We start from the raw sequence: 20,941 nt of genomic DNA, 5'->3' as shown, positions 1-20,941 counted from the left end.
CAACAATGCTCCCTAAAGAGCTCTCTGAAACAGAGCTGGGAGGCCATTAAGGAGTGTGGCATATGCACGTTTCAGCCTAGAGGCAACCTGAGCTTCAGATCATTTCTTTTCCATTTTGGAAGTCCTCCAGAACATCTGCCAGAAATTCAAGCTACTTCTTGGACCATGCCTGCCCTGTATACCTTGTGCTTCTGTGAGGCCAAATATTTCCTGACTCGCATGAGGGTCAGTCACAGTTCTCATCAGGCAGTTTTTGACAACCTGTGGCTTTTTGTCTTCATAAGCCCTCGCCTCTCTTTCTCAGAAGACTTTCAGTTTAACCTGAATCACTCTTTCTTGAATTGTACTTCTTTCCCTTTCAGTTACAGATTTAAATACTAATCATATCTGAAATATATCTTCACAAAAACATCTAAACTGACCAAACAGCTGGGATCATAAGCGAACCAAATCGACACATAAATGAACCCTCACACTAGACAGTTGTTTTAACTATCAATTTTAAGGAGAATATTGAAATCATCTAGTATTTCTCCAGTTCCTGGCTAGGTTTTATGGAGAACCTAGAACACAACCTATACATTGCCTCCTGTCCTCCTGCAGGAGTTGGATAGATTTTGTTACCCAACCAAACCTGAATCCATTTGCCCAATGCACAGTCAAACCAATCTGCTGACACCAGATGTGATGAAGGAAATTGTGGTGTTTATTCCAAGGTGCCCATTGCGAGGCCAGGCAAGAACAGAGGGCTCCTTCTCCAAAGACACAAACTCTCTGATGGCTTCCAGGGAAGGGTTTTATTGTTGCTGTTGATGTTGTTTTTAACGTCAGGAGTTTATTGTTAAAGCAAAGCAAGCTTCAAAATGTTGCACAGCGTATTTCCGGTAGGGAGAAATAGCTAGATATAGACACACATAAACTCACACACAGGAGTAGGTATACAGATAGCAGTGTAGAAATATATGTCCCCACGTTTTATATTAAACCTTTAATGTTTTCTTTCCAAGGAGGGTAGGCTGGTTTATGAGAGAATTAACAAAATATTAAACCTTTCCTGATAGTTAGAATATTTTCAAAAAAATAAATGCACTTCTTGGTAAAGTAGAATGAAGAAAAATATGTGACTTAGGTTTGCTAAGGACAAAACCCATTTTTTCAAAAAACTTATTTTATATTGGAGCAGAGCCGATGAAGAAAAGGGTGATAGTTTCAGGGGCACAGACAGTGACTCCACCATATATATACATGTATCTATTCTCCCCCAAATTCAGGGAAGGGTTCTGAAATGCAACGTTTGGGGTCTGGATGTGAGGTGCTGATGGCTGGTGTACCTCTTTCTGGATTGGTTGGTGGTAGCTAACTGGGTGGTTTCAGGAATCAGTATCATCAGCCATGACCAAGTTTCAACTGGTCTGGGGTAAGCATAGGTGTAGACAGCATGCAGTTAACTTCTTCCACCTGGGGCCAGTGTCAGTATCTGCAGAAGAACTCATGGATATGGCTCCGAAAGTTCTCTGCAGCTCTTGAGGAAGAGTTAAAGGTCCTTGAGTTTGTTTGAAGGTTTAACTATTGTTATTTTGTCTTGCTCAACTGTTTTCATTTGTCTCAGCATCTTCTCACTTCTCTAATTACGTTTGCTCCTTGGGACTCTGGCAAAGCCTTGGAGGCTAAAGCTTTTCTACAAACTAGTGGGAGGGTATATGGGGAGGTCCCCAAAGGGTCCAACTCCATTCTCATTAGTTCTTCTTTTTAGTGTGTCCCCCTTTATTTTTAATAGATTCAAGAGGCAGAGGGAAGATTCCTAGTTAGGAGCTTTTCTTTCGTAACTCGCCTAGGCTGAGAAGTCTACAAAAATCTCTCTTCTAAAGGGGGAGGGACAAATTAGGAGTACGGCATTAACAGATTCAAACTACTAGGTATAAAATGATAAGCAATGAGGCTATACTGTATAGTACAGGGAATTATAGCCATATCTTGTAATAAACTGTATTGGAGTAAAATCTGCAAAAATACTGAATCACTATGCTGGAGAACTGACACTAACACAATATTTTAAACCAACTATAGTTCAATTTTAAAATTTAAAAAAAAACATAATTTACATATTGAAAAAAATTTATTTCTTGAAATAATCTGTGTGTCATATTCCCCCATCTCAGATATTCAATGCGTATCATGTCCTTCAAAAGTCGCATAACCAAAACCAACCAATTTCAGAGTCTAGTCTCTGTGCTGGATGTGAGAGATGCAAAAACAAACAAAATGTGGCTTCTCCTTTCTTGTTGGTTGTTACTGGTTGTCACTGGGCCATGATCTTAGTTTTTTGAATGTTGAACTTTAAGTCAACTTTTTCACTCTCCTCTTTCACTTTCATCAAGAGGCTCGTTAGTTCTTCACTTCTGCCATAAGGGTGGTGTCATCTGCGTATCTGAGGTTTTCTCACTGCAATCCTGATTCCAACTTGTGCTTCCTCCAGTCTGGCATTTTGCATGATGTACTCTGCATGTAAGTTCAATAAGTAGGGTGACAATATACAGCCTTGATGGACTCCTTTCCCAATTTGGAACATTGAGGTGCTTGCATCTTTTTGAAGTCTGGTTTTCTCTGGATATATGCCCAGGAGTGGGATTGCTGAATCATATGATGGCAAGTCTATATTTAGTTTTTAAAGAAATTTCCATAGAGTTCTCCACAGTGGGTGTACCCTAGTTACATTCCATAAGCTGTGTAGGAGGGTTCCCTTTTCTCCACACTCTCTCCAGCATTTATTATTTGTAGGTTTTTTGATGGTGGCTATTCTGATTGGTGTGAAATGATACCTCATCGTAGTATTTCTGCATTTCTCTAATTATTAGTGATGTGGAGCATCCTTTATGAGCATCCTTTCATGTGCTTTTTGATCATCTGTCAGTATTCTATAGAGAAAAGTCCACTTAGATCTTACATTCATTTATTGATTGGGTTGTTTGTATTTTGATATTTAGCTCCTTGAGCTGTTTGAATATTTTGGAGATTAATCCTTTGTCATTTGCATCATTTCAGAATATTGTCCCCCCATTCTGTGGGTTTTCTTCTGTCTTGTTTATGATTACCTGTGATGTGCAGAAGCAAAGTTTAATTGGATCCCATTGGCTTATTTTTGTTTTTATTTTCATTATTCTAAGAGGTGAGTGAAAAAACATACTGCTGTGATTTATGTCAGAGAGTACTCTGCCTATGTTCTCCTCTAAGAGTTTTGTGGGGTCTGTTCTTATATTTCAGCTCAGTTCAGTTCTGTTCAGTCGCTCAGTCGTGTCTGACTCTTTGCGACCCCATGAATCCCAGCACGCCAGGCCTCCCTGTACATCACCAACTCCCGGAGTTCACTCAAACTCATGTCCATCGAGTCCATGATGCCATCCAGCCATCTCATCCTCAGTCGTCCCCTTCTCCTCCTTCCCCCAATCCGTCTCAGCATCAGAGTCTTTTCCAATGAGTCAACTCTTCGCATGAGGTGGCCAAAGTACTGGAGTTTCAGCTTTAGCATCATTCCTTCCAAAGAAATCCCAGGGCTGATCTGTTTCAGAATGGACTGGTTGGATCTCCTTGCAGTCGAAGGGACTCTCAAGAGTCTTCTCCAACACCACAGTTCAAAAGCATCAATTCTTCGGCACTCAGCTTTCTTCACAGTCCAATTCTCACATCCATACATGACCACTGGAAAAACCATAGCCTTGACTATATGGACCTTTGTTGGCAAAGTAATGTCTCTGCTTTTGAATATGCTATCTAGGTTGGTCATAACTTTTCTTCCAGGAAGTAAGCATCTTTTAATTTCATGGCTGCAGTCACCATCTGCAGTGATTTTGGAGCTCAGAAAAATAAAGTCTGGCACTGTTTCCCCATCTATTTGCCATGAAGTGATGGGACCAGATGCCATGATCTTTGTTTTCTGAATGTTGAGCTTTAAGCCAACTTTTCCACTCTCCTCTTTCACTTTCATCAAGAGGCTTTTTAGTTCTTCTTCACTTTCTGCCATAAGGGTGGTATCATCTGCATATTGAAGTTATTGATATTTCTCTTGGCAATCTTGATTCCAGCTTGTGCTTCTTCCAGCCCAGCGTTTCTCATGATGTACTCTGCATATAAGTTAAATAAGCAGGGTGACAATATACAGCCTTGACGTACTCATTTCCTATTTGGAACCAGTCTGTTGTTCCATGTCCAGTTCTAACTGTTGTTTCCTGACCTGCATATAGGTTTCTCAAGAGGCAGGTCAGGTGGTCTGGTATTCCCATCTCTTTCAGAATTTTCCACAGTTTATTGTGATCCACACAGTCAGAGGCTTTGGCATAGTCAATAAAGCAGAAATAGATGTTTTCCTGGAACTCTCTTTCGATGATCCAGCGGATGTTGGCAATTTGATCTCTGGTTCCTCCGCCTTTTCTAAGGTCTTTAATTTCTTTTGAGATTATTTTTGTGTATGTTAGGGAGTATGGTAATTTCATTCTTATGCTTGTAGCTGTCCATTTTTATCAGCACTACTTATTCAAGAGGCTGTCTTTTCTCCATTGTATAGTCTTGCCTCCTTTGTCCTAGATCACTTGACCGTAGGTGCATTGGTTTCTCTCTGGACTTTGTATCTTGTTCCATTGCTCTATTCAATACATTTCTGTTTCTGTGCCAGAACCAGTGTCTTGATTACTTTAGCTTGTAACTAACACAGCCTTGTCTAACTCAATGAAACTAAGCCATGCCGTGTGGGGTCGACAGAGGATGAGATGGCTGTATGGCATCACTGACTCGATGGACATGAGTTTGGGTAAACTCTGGGAGTTGGTGATGGCCAGGGAGGCCTGGCGTGCTGTGATTCATGGGGTTGCAAAGAGTCGGACATGACTGAGTGACTGAACTGAACTGACTGGTAGTCTGAAGTCAGGGAACCTGATTCTGTCAGCTCTTGCTTTTCTTTCTCAAGATTGCTTGGCTATTTGGGGTCTTTTTTTCCCATTCACACTGTAAAATTTTTTGTTCTAGTTATGTGAAAAACATCATTGGAAAGGTGAGGCATTCAATCTGCAGATTGCTTTGGGCAGTATAGTTATTTTGACAGCAAATTTGTTCAAAGTGGTTCTAGGTGGTTCTAGGAAAGGCCAGCATCTTAAAGCATTCAGATGGTCTGCCTGCGACCCTTCCTTTTGCTACATTTTTGTGTGATGTGGGTCAAAATGAGAAGCAGACAGGAAAATAGTTGCCTCTCCTGGCATGGGGTAACATTGTGGAATATGAAACTGTGAGTCAAACACAGAGACAGCCCAGTCAAACAGCACCTAAACACAGAGCTGATGTGGGCACTTGTGGGTGTGTACTTGTGCTTCTGAGAAACATTATACAAGTAAGGAATGGAAGTAATGAAACATAGTTCAGAAAAAAAGTTAAAGTGAAAATATTGTAGACAAACCTATAAAAGAATAAAAATTTGGAGACAAAAGAGAAAGGAGAGCTCAAGGGAACAAGAGACCAGGGAACATGGATTAAAGTACTGACAGGGAAATCCAGGAGATAAGATCCTATTCGTCTATTTCTTGTAGTTCTAATAATACTAATTGAATTTCAGATGAATATCATACAAGTAGAGGACAAGAAAAAATACACCAAGTCATCTGGAATCAATTCAATGGAATTCTTTATTGCATGGGACTCTATTTACGTTATATATATTTTACATATCACTTACCTACTGTATTTTATATATGTTTATTTTTAATATGTATATATAAATGACAATGTCGAGTGCTAACTTTTGAATTTTCAGTGATACCAAAGAGAGAGTTGCAGGAATTTAGGAGAAGTTGCATAAATGTGAGCTAGTGTGGTCGGGAGAGAAGGACAGGTCTGGAAGGGGCTGGGACCTGGCCTGGGCCCTGACTGATGGGGAGTGAACAGGATATTTGAGGTGAACAGAATTTGCTTCCTATGATAGTAGTTAAGCAAGGAAATTATGAACATCCATAAACCTACAGTAAAGATGCAGAGTGGCAAAGCATGGCCGGCGATTAAAATTATAATCTTGTTAATAACCTTCAGAGGAGTTATAAAGGATGAGAAGCCTGAAGTTCCAGACTCAGCAATGTCATCTCCTTGTTTTTTCAGTGTTCTGGTGCCAATTGTGCCATTTTTTTAAAAGAACAATTAACAAGTTGGTAAATGGTAGGAAAGCTTGACATGACATATTTATTATGTATATAACCTGTCCTCGACAGATCCATATTTATTTCGTCCAGCTGCTTTTAAAAGTTAAAATTGTCTACACATGAAGGGCGTAGAGAGTTAACATCTTCAGAAGAGGATCAGGACAATTTGAAACCAAAGGAGGAAGATTAGTCTAATTAAAAGTTAGATTAATAAAGAGAGTTGTATTCTTCAAGTCTTATGCTTTCAGTTCAGTTCAGTCACTCAGTCGTGTCTGACTCTTTGCGACCCCATGAATCCCAGCATGCCAGGCCTCCCTCTATATCACCAATTCCCGGAGTTCACTCAGACTCACATCCATCGAGTCAGTGATGCCATCCAGCCATCTCATCCTCTGTCGTCCCCTTCTCCTCCTGCCCCCAATCCCTCCCAGCATCAGAGTCTTTTCCAATGAGTCAACTCTTCGCATGAGGTGGCCAAAGTACTGGAGTTTCAGCTTTAGCATCATTCCTTCCAAAGAAATCCCAGGGCTGATCTGTTTCAGAATGGACTGGTTGGATCTCCTTGCAGTCGAAGGGACTCTCAAGAGTCTTCTCCAACACCACAGTTCAAAAGCATCAATTCTTCAGCGCTCAGCTTTCTTCACAGTCCAACTGTCACATCCATACATGAACACTGGAAAAACCATAGCCTTGACTATATGGACCTTTGTTGGCAAAGTAATGTCTCTGCTTTTGAATATGCTATCTAGGTTGGTCATAACTTTCCTTCCAAGGAGTAAGCGTCTTTTAATTTCATGGCTGCAGTCACCATCTGCAGTGATTTTGGAGCTCAGAAAAATAAAGTCTGACACTGTTTCCACTGTTTCTGCATCTATTTCCCATGAAGTGATGGGACTGGATGCCATGATCTTCGTTTTCTGAATGTTGAACTTTAAGCCAACTTTTTCACTCTCCTCTTTCACTTTCATCAAGAGGCTTTTTAGTTCCTCTTCGCTTTCTGCCGTAAGGGTGGTGTCATCTGCATATCTGAGGTTATTGATATTTCTCCTAGCAATCTTGATTCTAGCTTGTGCTTCTTCCAGCCCAGCGTTTCTCATGATGTACTCTGCATATGAGGTAAATAAGCAGGGTGACAATATACAGCCTTGACGTACTCCTTTTCCTATTTGGAACCAGTCTGTTGTTCCAAGTCCAGTTCTAACTGTTGCTTCCTGACCTGCATATAGATTTCTCAAGATAGAGGTCAGATGGTCTGGTATTCCCATCTCTTTCAGAATTTTCCACAGTTTATTGTGATCCACACAGTTAAAGGCTTTGGCATAGTCAATAAAGCAGAAATAGATGTTTTTCTGGACCTCTCTTGCTTTTTCCATGATCCAGCGGATGTTGGCAATTTGATCTCTGGTTCCTCTGCCTTTTCTAAAACCAGCTTGAACATCAGGAAGTTCACGGTTCACATATTGCTGAAGCCTGGTTTGGAGAATTTTGAGCATTACTTGACTAGCGTGTGAGATGAGTGCAATTGTGCAGTAGTTTGAGCATTTTTTGGCATTGCCTTTCTTTGGGATTGGAATGAAAACTGACCTTTTCCAGTCCTGTGGCCACTGCTGAGTTTTCCAAATTTGCTGGCATATTGAGTGCAGCACTTTCACAGCATCATCTTTCAGGATCTGAAAGAGCTCAACTGGAATTCTATTACCTCCACTAGCTTTGTTCGTAGTGATGCTTTCTAAAGCCCACTTGACTTCATATTCCAGGATGTCTGACTCTAGGTCAATGATCACATCATCGTGATTATCTGGGTCGTGGGCAGCTGCGACCGGCGCACTTAAGCGCGGAGGGCTGCGACTGGCGCACTTAAGCATGGCCGAGAAGGAGCTACCCCACATCCGAGGTCAGGGGCAGAAGCCGGGAGGACCCCATGCCCAAAGGGCGGCAGCCAAGAGGAGTTACCCCACATCCGAGGTCAGGGGCAGCGGCCAAGAGTGCCAGGCTGTGACGGCGCAGGAACCGCCGAGAAGAACTACCTAAATCCGAGGTCAGGGGCGGCAGCCAAGAGGAGCTACCCCGCGTCCGAGGTCAGGGGTGGCGGCTGAGAGGAGCTACCCCATGCCTCCACGCCCGAGTCAGGGGCAGCAGCCCAGAGGAGCTACCCTACGCCCCACACCCGAGGCCAGAGGTGGCAGCCAGGAGGAGCTACCCCACACCTGAGGCCACGGGCAGCTGCCGGGAGAAGCAACCCCACACCCGAGGCCAGGGGTGGCGGCCAGGAGGACCAACCCCACGTCCAAGGAGTGGTGGCTGCATGTGCAGGAGGGCCTAGAGGAGCTATCCCACGTTGAAGGTCAGGAAGGGCAGCGGTGAGGAGACACCCCTCTCCAAGGTAAGGAGCAGTGGCTGCACTTTGCTGGAACAGCTGTGAAGAGATACCCCATGCCAAGGTAAGAGAAACCCAAGTAAGACAGTGGGTGTTGCAAAAGGGCATCAGAGGGCAGACACACTGAAATCATACTCACAGGAAACTAGTCAATCTAATCACACTAGGACCACAGCCTTGTCTAATTCAATGAAACTAAGCCATGCCCATGGGGCAACCCAAGACGGGCGGGTCATGGTGGAGAGATCTGACAGAATGTGGTCCACCGGAGAAGGGAATGGCAAACCACTTCAGTATTCTTGCCTTGAGAACTCCATAAACAGTATGAAAAGGCAAAATGATAGGATACTGAAAGAGGAACTCCCCAGGTCAGTAGGTGCCCAATATGCTACTGGAGATCAGTGGAGAAATAACTCCAGAAAGAATGAAGGGATGGAGCCAAAGCAAAAACAATATCCAGCTGTGGATGTGACTGGTGATAGAAGCAAGGTCCAATGCTACAAAGAGCAATATTGCATAGGAACCTGGAATGTCAGTTCCATGAATCAAGGCAAATTGGAAGTGGTTAAACAAGAGATGGCAAGCGTGAATTCTAGGAATTCAGCTACATTCTAGGAATCAGCAAACTAAAATGGACTGGAATGGGTGAATTTAACTCAGATGACCATTATATCTACTATTGTGGACAGGAATCCCTCAGAAGAAATGGAGTAGCCATCATGGTCAACAAAAGAGTCCGTAATGCAGTACTTGGATGCAATCTCAAAAATGACAGAATGATCTCTGTTCATTTCCAAGGCAAATAATTCAATATCACAGTAATCCAAGTCTATGCCCCAACCAGAAATGCTGAAGAAGCTGAAGCTGAACGGTTCTATGAAGACCTACAAGACCTTTTAGAACTGACACCCAAAAAAGATGTCCTTTTCATTATAGGGGGCTGGAATGCAAAAGTAGGAAGTCAAGAAACACCTGGAGTAACAGGCAAATTTGGCCTTCGAATATGGAATGAAGCAGGGCAAAGACTAATAGAGTTTTGCCAAGAAAATACACTGGTCATAGCAAACACCCTCTTCCAACAACACAAGAGAAGACTCTACACATGGACATCACCAGATGGTCAACACCGAAATTAGATTGATTATTTCTTTGCAGCCAAAGATGGAGAAGCTCCATATAGTCAACAAAAACAAGACCAGGAGCTGACTGTGGCTCAGATCATGAAATCCTTATTACCAAATTCAGACTTAAATTGAATAAAGTAGGGAAAACCACTAGACCATTCAGGTATGACCTAAATCAAATCCCTTATGATTATACAGTGGAAGTGAGAAATAGATTTAAGGGCCTAGATCTGATAGAGTGCCTGATGAACTATGGAATGAGGTTCGTGACACTGTACAGGAGACAGGGATCAAGACCATCCCCATGGAAAAGAAATGCAAAAAAGCAAAATGGCTGTCTGGGGAGACCTTACAAATAGCTGTGAAAAGAAGAGAAGCGAAAAGCAAAAGAGAAAAGGAAAGATATAAGCATCTGAATGCAGAGTTCCAAAGAATAGCAAGAAGAGATAAGAAAGCCTTCCTCAGCGATCAATGCAAAGAAATAGAGGCAAACAACAGAATGGGAAAGACTAGAGATCTCTTCAAGAAAATTAGAGTTACCAAGGGAACATTTCATGCAAAGATGGGCTCGATAAAGGACAGAAATGGTATGCACCTAACAGAAGCAGAAGATATTAAAAAGAGGTGGCAAGAATACACAGAAGAACTGTACAAAAAATATTTTAGGAACCAGATAATCACAATGATGTAATTACTGACCTAGAGCTTAGACATATTATTTTTAGCTATATTTTACCTATCTCATTACATGAAAAAAAATTCAAATCTCGTTACATTGTTTTCTTTACTCAGCTCTTCTTCCCAGCATTGAAAACAAAATATTTAGGCCGATTTTGCCCAGGAGTTTTCACTGAGCATGTAGGGAAGGGGTGTTACTGCATCATGCCACACTTCGTGGGAAAGAAGATCTACTCTGCAAGCAGCCTATTTTTTTTTCCCTTTGTAATCGATTTTCGTTTTTTAACCTGTTTTATATTGTAGAATAGCCTATTAGCAATGTTGTGATAGTTTCAGGTGCGCAGCTAAGGGACTCAGCCATACGCATACCTGTACCTATTCTCTGGAGCACCATTTACAACAGCCAAGACATGGAAACAACCTAAACGTCTATCAACAGAGGAATGAATAACGATGAGAACATGTATACAATGGAATATTTTTCAGCCACTGCTGCTCCTGCTGCTAAGTCGCTTCAGTCGTATCCAACTCTGTGCGACCCCATAGATGGCAGCACACCAGGCTCTCCATCCCTGGGATTCTCCAGGCAAGAACACTGGAGTGGGTTGCCATTTCCTTCTCCAATACTCAGCCACAATAAAGAGCAAATAATGCCATATGCAGCAACATGATGGACCTAGAGATTGTCATACTAAGTCAGAGAAAGACAAATACCATTATTGATATCATCCATATACAGAATCTCATCTAAAAAATGATACAAATGAACCTATCTACAAAATAGAAACAGACCCACAGATTTCAAAAACAAATTCAGGGTTACCAAAGGGGAAATGTGGTTGGGGACGGATAATTAGGAGCTTGGGATTAACATCAGTTCAGTTCAGTTCAGTCGCTCAGTCGTGTCCGACTCTTTGCGACCCCATGAATCACAGCATGCCAGGCCTCCCTATCCATCACCAACTCTCAGAGTTCAGACTCACATCCATCAAGTCGGTGATACCATCCAGCCATCTCATCCTCTGTTGTCCCCTTCTCCTCCTGCCCCCAATCCCTTCCAGCATCAGAGTCTTTTCCAATGAGTCAACTCTTTGCATGAGATGGCCAAAGTGGCTCAGATCATGAAATCCTTATTGCCAAATTCAGACTTAAATTGAAGAAAGTAGGGAAAACCACTAGACCATTCAGGTATGACCTATATCAAATCCCTTATGATTATACAGCGGAAGTGAGAAATAGATTTAAGGGCCTAGATCTGATAGATAGAGTGCCTGATGAACTATGGACAGAGGTACGTGACATTGTACAGGAGAGAGGGATCAAGACCATCCCCATGGAAAAGAAATGCTAAAAAGCAAAATGGCCATCTGGGGAGGCCTTACAAATAGCTGTGCAAAGAAGAAAAGCAAAAAGCAAAGGAGAAACGGAAAGATATAAGCATCTGAATGCAGAATTCCAAAGAATAGCAAGAAGAGATAAGAAAGCCTTCCTCAGTGATCAATGCAAAGAAATAGAGGAAAACAACAGAATGGGAAAGACTAGAGATCTCTTCAAGAAAATTAGAGATATCAAGGGAACATTTCATGCAAAGATGGGCTCGATAAAGGACAGAAATGGTATGGACTGAACAGAAGCAGAAGATATTAAGAAGAGGTGGCAAGAATACACAGAAGAAGTCTACAAAAAAGATGTTCATGACCAAGATAATCACGATGGTGTGATCACTGACCTAGAGCCAGACATCCTGGAATGTGAAGTCAAGTGGGCCTTAGAAAGCATCACCACGAACAAAGCTAGTGGAAGTGATGGAATTCCAGTGGAGCTCTTTCAAATCCTGAAAGATGATGCTGTGAAAGTGCTGCACTCAATATGCCAGCAAATTTGGAAAACTCAGCAGTGGCCACAGGACTGGAAAAGGTCAGTTTTCATTCCAATCCCAAAGAAAGGCAATGCCAAAGAATGCTCAAAATACTGCACAATTGCACTCATCTCACACGCTAGTAAAGTAATGCCCAAAATTCTTCATCCTGGGGCCGGTAAATTAGGTCAGTGCAGAGAACAGTCATTAACACCATGGACAGCAGCAGGAAGATCCAGGAGTGTGAACCCACCTTCCAGACCAACTGGCTGAAGGCCCAAGACAGCAGTGGCTCCAGGCAGTCGGTGTGGCAGCAGGGCCGCTGGGCCAGTTGGCTCTCAGACCACGATACCGGTGGAGGTAGTGGAGCCTTGGCCGCAACACGGGAGGGGGCTCTGCGCTCTGCCCCGCCGCCCAGCCATGCTCGGTTCCTGGTCTTGACCTGAAGCTGATGGCGGCTCAAGATCTAGGCCAGGCCCTGCGGGGAGACAGATCTCTCTCTCCAAGTCAGGCCCCGACTCCAACCTGGTCCCCTGGGACTGGACACAGGCTCTTGCCCAGTCTCCTGCTCCGCCTCTGGTGCAGCCTTGAGGGATTAAGGCTCATTTCCAGGAATAAAGACCAGATTCTCAAACAGCACGGATCAGAAAAGAGCTGTTGGACACAGCACCCCTTTCTACCCACCCAACGGTTTCCTGGAGAAGTTCCAAGCGAGTCTGTTTGAACCTAGGCTGCTCACACCTGAATGCTAGAGCGTCCTTGGCAATCACGTGGTAGCCTCAGTTCAGTTCAGGTCAGTCGCTCAGTCACGTCCGACTCTTTGAGACCCCAGGGACTGTAACATGCCAGGCCTCCCTGTCCTTCACCAAATCCCTAAGCTTGCTCAAACTCCTGTTCATCAAATCAGTGATGCCTTCCAACCATCTCATCCTCTGTTGTCCCCTTCTCCTCCCACCTTCAATCTTTCCCAGCATCAGGGTCTTTTCCAATGAGTCAGTTCTTCACACCAGGTGGCCAAGGTATTGGGAGTTTCCACTTCAGCATCAGTCCTCCCAACGGATATTCAGGACTGATTTCCTTTAGGATGGACTGATTGGATCTCCTTGCAGTCCAAGGGACTCTTAAGAGTCTTCTCCAACACCACAGCTCAAAAGCATCAATTCCTTGGCTCTCCGTTTTCTTTATAGTCCAACTTTCACATCCATACATGACCACTGGAAAAACCATAGCTTTGACTAGAAGAACCTTTATCGGCAAAGTAATGTCTCTGCTTTTTAATATGCTCTCTAGGTTGGTCATAGATTTTCTTCCAAGGAGCAAGCATCTTTTAATTTCATGGCTGCAGTCACCATCTGCAGTGATTTTGGAGCCCAAGAAAATAAAGTCTCTCGTTTCCATTGTTTTCCCATATATTTGCCATAAAGTGATGGGACTACATGCCATGCTTTCACTAGCCCCAAATTTGTCCCTGGCACCCATCTTCTCAGGATTTAGTTAATACAAGAAGCACTTCTTAAAGGCGAATGAAATGAGTGCTTACGTGACTCAACAAAAGGCACAGATTTCCCCTGTGTTCTAAGTGGCAGATTTTACCTTTGAGGGGATCATCCAGAAGCATGGTTCTCAGGTAAGCGTCTGGTGAACTGGTACATATCATTTAGTTATTCTTTACAGACATAACATTCTCCTTGTAAAAATTTCGAAGTAAATGCATAAAATAAAAGTGGCAATAGAAGAACCCAAAGTGCAGTCCTAAAACTTCCTTCTATCACATTCCTCTTCTTAATGGAACTGTTAAAAAGTGGGAGTTTATCTTTACAAACCGTTTTCTTTGCATTTGCAAGCAGGTCTAGATATATGCAAGTGTATCTTTTTCATAAATATTATTGCACTATCTGTGTATGTATGGAACCCAGGTTCCAGCCCTGGGTTGGGAAAATCCTCTGGATTGACTGACCTGAACTGAACTGAGTCCAGTATTCTGGACTGCAGAATTCCCTGGACTGTATAGTCCATGGGATGGCAAAGAGTCAGACAGGACTGAGCGAAAAAGAAAAAAAAAGAAAAAAATCTCTGTATGCAGATTATATTTTTCACCAAATACACCGAAGGATCATACCATGTGACTGTATAGATTTATCTTATGCTTTTGAATTGCTTTATTTAGCCATAATGCTATTTAGAGATCTGTAGATTGTTATTACCTAACTAATTTGCCTAGGATCACACTCCATTGTTTTGTTTAGCCACATGGCACATTGCATTTTCCACACTGATTAATTTCCATTGTCTCCAAAAGACAAACTTTTGCCTCACTTTTTAGTATCCCTGTTTCATGCTGGAATAAGAGATCAAATATCACGGTGCATAAGATTATGGCCTCACATCATGTTCTCATCCTACGAGTCCTCTTTCTATGGTATCAATACTTTCAAATCCTCATTCCCATAAAGGGAGCAAAGGACTCTAAAGTCAAATGCTCCTCCACTCGTCCAAGAAATGGTTCTTGATCTTCAACCATGTGCATGTTTGTACTTTAGGGTCCTTGACACAGAGAGGGAGAACATTTTGGTTTTCCCCTATAAAATATATGTCTCCTTAGATATCAGACAAGCATCACCCTTTCCAATCAGATCTACAATTGTTTCCTGGGTGTGGTGTTTCAGTTTTGTACAATGAAGAGTTCTGGAGAAGGTGGTGGTGGTGATAGCTGTATGACACTATGAGTGTTTTGAATACACTCAGTGGTATGTGTGCTCTGTCACTAAGTCATGTCCAACTCTTTCTGACCCCATGGCCTGTAGCCTGTCAGGCTCCTCTGTCCATGGAATTTTCCAGGCAAGAGAACTTGGGTGGCTTGCCAGTTCCTCCTCCAGGGGATCTTCCCGACCCAGGGAATGCACCTCCTGCACTGGCAGTCAGATTCCTTACCACTGAGCTACCTGGTGTGTACCTTTACCACAATTGAAAAAAAAAGGGGAAACAAAACAAAAGCAGATGTAGAGAATTACTAAGTGTCTACTGTGGAGTTTTAAAAGGAAAGAGATAAATACAAAACGTATGTGCCTGCTCTAGGCATGAAAATAGAGGCAAGATGTATGTCCCGTGTCTTCTAGATCTGTACCATGTAGAGATGTACATGGACCATGTACATAGATGTACCATGTCTTCTAAATCTGTTCTAGATACTTCTGCCACTCTACAAACGTTAGATTTATTCTCCACACTGCTTACAATGTGTTCTTGATTATAATGAAATAGCATAAATAAAATACACCCAACTTAACATCAAAGTTCTTGATGAGTAATACAAGAACTTCCTTAAAAAAAGTCACATTTCCACATGAACAATTAAATAAGAATAGATTTCTTCTGGCAAAGAATTTTAACCAGAAACTGGTAATAGTTACTGTCCTGCCCAGAACCAAACTAGGAGGCTAGGGCATAGAATTTGGATACTGTATTTCCCTATGGTATGAATACAGGAAAATCAGTCCCTTACTGGACCAAAGCATATTCAGTCACCTCCTAAACAGGTGTGTAACCTGCTCTCCTTTCCTCTAGTCTGGCTCACCCCTCCTGTCACCTCCATGACCACCATGCTTCCTCTCAGTACCACCATGCACTATCCACACGGGGCCAGGGTGGTCCTCAGAACACAAACATGCCACCACCAGCCCCACATGCTCAGAAATCTCCCCTGGTGTTGCCCTCGGCCTGCTCACTAAGTTCCAGCCACACTGGCCTTTGGGAATGACCAGGTCCCTGGGCATCCCATTCTCTTTCAAGACTCAAGGCCTTTGCACATGCTGTTCCCTCCAAAGAATGCTCTCTGCCCACAGTTACTTCATCGCTAAAACCCACTTCTTCAAGCTCCAGCTGAAGAGTCTCTTCCTCGGAGAGAATTTCCAGGATTTCTCTATCTACCAATATTTTCAGTGCATGACTCTCTCTCCCAGTGTGGTATTTTCCTTCATGGCAGGTACTCGGACCCGCTTTACCTGCATTTAACCTCTGCCTTCTGCATGACACTGTTTTGAGGGCCACGGGGGCAAACCTCTTGATTCTGCTGTTTACAACTGAAACACCAGAGCCCTTTATCAGCTCATAACTGCTGAGTGCATATCTGTTGCATGAACAAATGAAGGACTTGGGAACCTGAGTGCAGGACTTTCCATTTCCCTTACATTTACTGCAGACCTCTTGCAGATAAGTTTCTCGTTCACCAGTATCTATCCTTAAACACAGTCACTGCAAAGTGCTCCTACTGTTCTGTGTACTCCACACACCCTAACAACACGCTACTGATTCCTATGCCCAACTAACTGATGAAAACACTACCTAACAAGGCCAGGGACGAAATCTCAAGTTGCAGACAGACTTCTCTGCAGGAGAGCTCTCAATAACTCAATTTTCCTCCAGCAGTCAGTAGTCTTCTTCACCCAATCGCAGGTCCTCTGAAGTCTGTCATTCAGCTCAAATTCTCCTCTGTGCCAACTACCATGCTTGGCTCTAAACAGTCTGCAACTCCAGAACCCTCTAGCCTACCAAGCTGTAGTGTTCCGCAGCACGAGTTCCCAGCCAACTTCACTCGAGCTTTCGGAAGTCACTGCTACTCCTGCTAAATTTGCAAACTGCCTGTTCTCCCTTTAAACCCACTAAGGCCTCACCTGATGAAAACAAGTAGCGGAAGCAACACACTTCACTCATCAGGTCTGTTACTTGCTCCTGGGTCATCTCTTTTGCATCCACCCTAACTCCTTTCAAGTCACACCAGTCAGACAAGAAGCATTACCGAACAGCTACCATGTGCCAGCACTATTAGGTCCCCAGAGACATAACAACCATTAACACAAATCCTTCTGCTTCTGTATAGCTAGGGTATGATCAGGCTCACAGAGAATTAAAAAAAAAAAAAAAAAAACCATATCTAAAAACTAATGTTAAGATGATCTGACATCAGTATCATATTTCTTAAACTGTTTTACAAGATCAACTTACCAACTTACACATCAGGTAGGTTTTGCTCGTATAAAGCTTTCACCTCCTCCAGAACTTGCCTCAGTCCATCCTCCTGGAACATATAAAATTACACTCATTAATTCCCCCACCAAGTATGTAGCAATACTCTATGCTTATGTACCTTATGAAAAACCACTAGTCATTCCACACCTACTAAGATGGCTATAATGACAAGTGTTGGAGAGGATGGGGAGAAACTGGAACCCTTGTCCAATGCAGGGAGGAATGCCAAATGGTACAGCCCTACAGAAAACAGCCTTGTGGGTCCACAAAAAGTCAAATTTCGAATTCCCATATTATCCAGCAATTCCTCTTCTAGGTATACACTCAAGAGAACTGAAAACCTATGTTCAAAGTATGTCTATTCAATGGAATATTACCCAGTCAAAAAAAAAAAAGTGCTGATACATACACAACACGAACTTTGAAAACACTGCTTAGTGAAATAAGCCAGACACAAAAGGACAAATATTGTATGATGCCACTTATCTGAAATGTCTAGAATAGGAAAAGTCACAGAAACAAAGTAGATTAGAGGCTACCAGGCTGACAGGGGAGATGAGTGGGTAGTTACTGCTTAGAAGCTATAGAGTGTATCTGGGGGTATGAAAAAGCTTTGGAAACAGGGGTGATGGTTGCACAACAATGGGAATATAATTAATGCCACTGAAGTGGACCCAGAAGAATGGTTAGAAATGGCAACGTTTAAGTTTTGTATCGTTTACCACTATTAAAAAAAATAAAAAGGAATGAATTACTAACAAAATACACAATCAACATAGTCATGAGGGATACTCTTAAAGACAGTGTACTGAGAAGTCAGACAGAAAGGAGTACACACTGTATGCTTCTCACTGGCCCTGTACAGAAAAGTTTGCAATTGCTGGCATGCTGACTGCAGAAATACAATAAAAAAGACATATAATCTGTAGGGCAAAGAAAATCCTTGGCTGCCTAAGGCTGCAGATGGGAGGTGCCACAGAAGAGAACAGGGAATCCTTGGGATAGCAGAAATCTTGGTTGCGTTGCTGCTTACAAGGATTGTATACATTTGTCAAAACCCTATTAAAATGTGTATTGTGTTGTACATAAATTATACCTCAATAAAGCTAATGACAAAAAACCAATAGTCTACAGAAGTAATAACACATGACAAAAGCATGTAAATAACTTATTATTTATTGGAAAAGGATCTTAAAAGGTTACTACCAAAAAAAAACAAAAACCTACACACTGCTAGGATAGAAAACAGAAAGGCCAAAGCAGTTTTTCTGCTACCTACTTTGGCAAATTTCTAAAAAAATTTCCCTTGGAAGGATAAAAATATTAGAATTATAAAATTCATAAATGCTACATTATGTCTGTCAACAAGCAACCCCTACACCTGAAACACTGTAAGTAAACTATATTTCAATTAAAATTTTTACCAAAGAAACCCCAATAATGCTATAACAATGAAACAAAAAAAAAATCTCAAAACAACGAGAAGCAACCCATCTACTGTTAGAGCCAAAATAAATGCTTTAGCACTACGGGTATAACAACAAACTTACACTATTTAATGCTGCTTGGATGTAAGAAATGATTTCTAATGAAAAATGAAAGAATGACTTCTACCTACTCTTTCATCAACTGGTTAAAAAGATATCATGGAAAAGTCTGATTTACTAGAATTCACTAAATATTCCTTTTATCACATATATTATTTTAAGGGACAGCTGAAGCTCTTGCACGATTAGGAGATCAGCAGGTATACAAAAGACAAGTATGAAATAAACTTGTAAAGATACAACTGAGTTTTCAGATTTAAATTTCTATTTATTTTTTTAAGACTTAAATTTTTAAAATTTACACTGGGAATTGCATCATTTTGTGCTCCCACCTCCAGCTGTAAGCCCCTGGGAACTCAAGATAATTTTCCTAAAGACTCAAACGATTATCAGTTCTGCAGATACAAAGTGCATCCTTCCAATTGGCCAAACACAGCACCTAACCATGAGGGATTCTGGAATGAAAAAGGCAGAGTCCCTGCCCTAAACCAGCTACCATCTGCCAGGGAGGAATGATTCTCGAAAGCATGTGTGCATCCAGGGTGTGAGGGGTCAATCAGATCAAGACCAATTCTTAGTCTAACCCAGCTCAGCTGTCCCAGTGGCCAGCCCCCAAAGGCAGCCAGGACTGCAAGAAAAGGTGCACCGACGCCCTCTAAGACCCAGAAAAGCCAGTGATTTTACACTTCTAAGTTCACCCCTGATTCCCCCCCTCCACCCTCCCGCTTCCCAAAGTGGGAAACCAACATTCAAGTCTGAGCGAAATAGACTGCTGGCCTCACACTCTGAAAAGCCAGCACCTGTGGGCACTGTCTGCGCCTTTGGGCTCCTTTCTTCCCACGTGGCCTAGTCTTTCCACCCTAGTGGGAACTTATTGGAAAGCCTCCACCCCTCTCAAACTCAGCTTAAAACTCAGCATTCAAAAATGAAGATCATGGTATCCAGTCCCATTGCTTCATGGCAAATAGATGGGGAAAAAATGAAAACAGTGGCAGAATTTATTTTCTTGGGCTCCTAAATCATTGCAGATGGTGACTACAGCCATGAAGTTTAAAGACCCTGGCTCCTTGGAAGAAAAGCTATGACAAGCCTAGAGAGCATTTTAAAAAGCAGAGATACCACTTTGCAGACAAAAGTCCCTAGAGTCAAAGCTATGGTTTTTCCAGTAGTCGTGTACAGATATGAGAGTTTGACCATAAAGAAGGCTGAGCACCAAAGAATTGATGCTTTTGAACTGTAGTGTTAGAGAAGACTCTTGAGAGTCCCTTGGACAGCAAGGAAATCAATCCAGTCAATCCTAAAAGAAATCAACCCTGAATATCCCTTGGAAGGACCAATGTTGAAGCTGAAGCTCCAATACTTTGGCCACCTGATGTAAAGTCCTAACTCACTGGAAAAGAACATGATGCTGGGAAAGATTGAGGATATGACAAAGGAGAAGGGGGCTACACAGGGGGAGATGGTTGGATGACATCACTGACCCAATGCACATGAATTTGAATAAACTCAGGGAGACAGGGAAGGACAGGGAAGCCTGGCGTCGTGCCTCAGTACATGCGGTCATAAAGACTGGGGCATGACTTAGGGACTGAACAACAAAGGCCCCTCTGAGTACTACTTCTCCAGTGAACCTCCCACTGTGGTCTCCTAACTTTTTAGATAAGGTAACTGCCTGAAGTTGCAAGAATAACAGACTGGAACTGAAGAAAACTGTTCAAGTTGCGGCTCCGCTTCCAACAGCTACAAGTTCAGACATGTCCTTTAACTTGATCCTTAATTCCAGTGGCTCAGCTTCCCCATCTGTTAAATGGCCCAAGTATCAGACTAAGTGCTTTTGAATGTTCAAAACAAAACTCACCTTACCCAAAGGCTCTTCCTGCTGACCGCCAGATGTTTACTCTGCTGCCTGAAGAGAAGCCTCCAGAGAAGCGGTCCCTCCCCTCCCCTGCTACTCCTCTCACTTCCACCCGTCCTTGTACCTACAAGTCCTGTCGTCTCAGGACACGGTGTTCAGTGACCCCCGACCAGGCTGTTGACCACATCCATCTCTCCTGCTGTCTATTATACCCCACTCAGAACCAGTCTTTCTTCTATCCGATCCATTCCCCAAAGTTCTGCGTGGTGCTTTAGTCCCTAAATCGTGTCCGACTCTTGCAATC

At 42.6% G+C, this 20,941-nt stretch overlaps 1 protein-coding gene and 1 long non-coding RNA gene across 6 annotated transcripts in view; one reads left to right on the top strand and one right to left on the bottom strand.

Moving 5' to 3' along the window:
* Nucleotides 1–20,941, top strand: part of LOC113903637 (ankyrin repeat domain-containing protein 26-like) — a 221,593-nt gene that overhangs the window by 90,830 nt on the left and 109,822 nt on the right. The gene's annotated exons all lie outside the window — the stretch shown is intronic.
* The window catches only part of LOC113903646, an 85,464-nt gene that overhangs the window by 63,483 nt on the left and 1,040 nt on the right, over nt 1–20,941 (bottom strand). For 3 of the 5 annotated variants that reach the window (XR_003514226.1, XR_003514224.1, XR_003514223.1), the window contains exon 2: nt 17,212–17,284. This is a non-coding gene — a long non-coding RNA (uncharacterized LOC113903646). Of the gene's footprint in view, nt 1–350; nt 3,093–7,602; nt 7,644–17,211; nt 17,285–20,941 lie in introns of those variants that run through there. The other 2 variants (XR_003514222.1, XR_003514225.1) reach the window with 2 other exon arrangements.

Source organism: Bos indicus x Bos taurus, chromosome 13 (assembly GCF_003369695.1).
Source record: "Bos indicus x Bos taurus breed Angus x Brahman F1 hybrid chromosome 13, Bos_hybrid_MaternalHap_v2.0, whole genome shotgun sequence".
NCBI classification, from domain to species: Eukaryota; Metazoa; Chordata; class Mammalia; order Artiodactyla; family Bovidae; genus Bos; species Bos indicus x Bos taurus.
The sequence above is the reverse complement of the archived record's forward strand: the minus strand, read 5'-3'. Positions and strand labels throughout refer to the sequence as shown.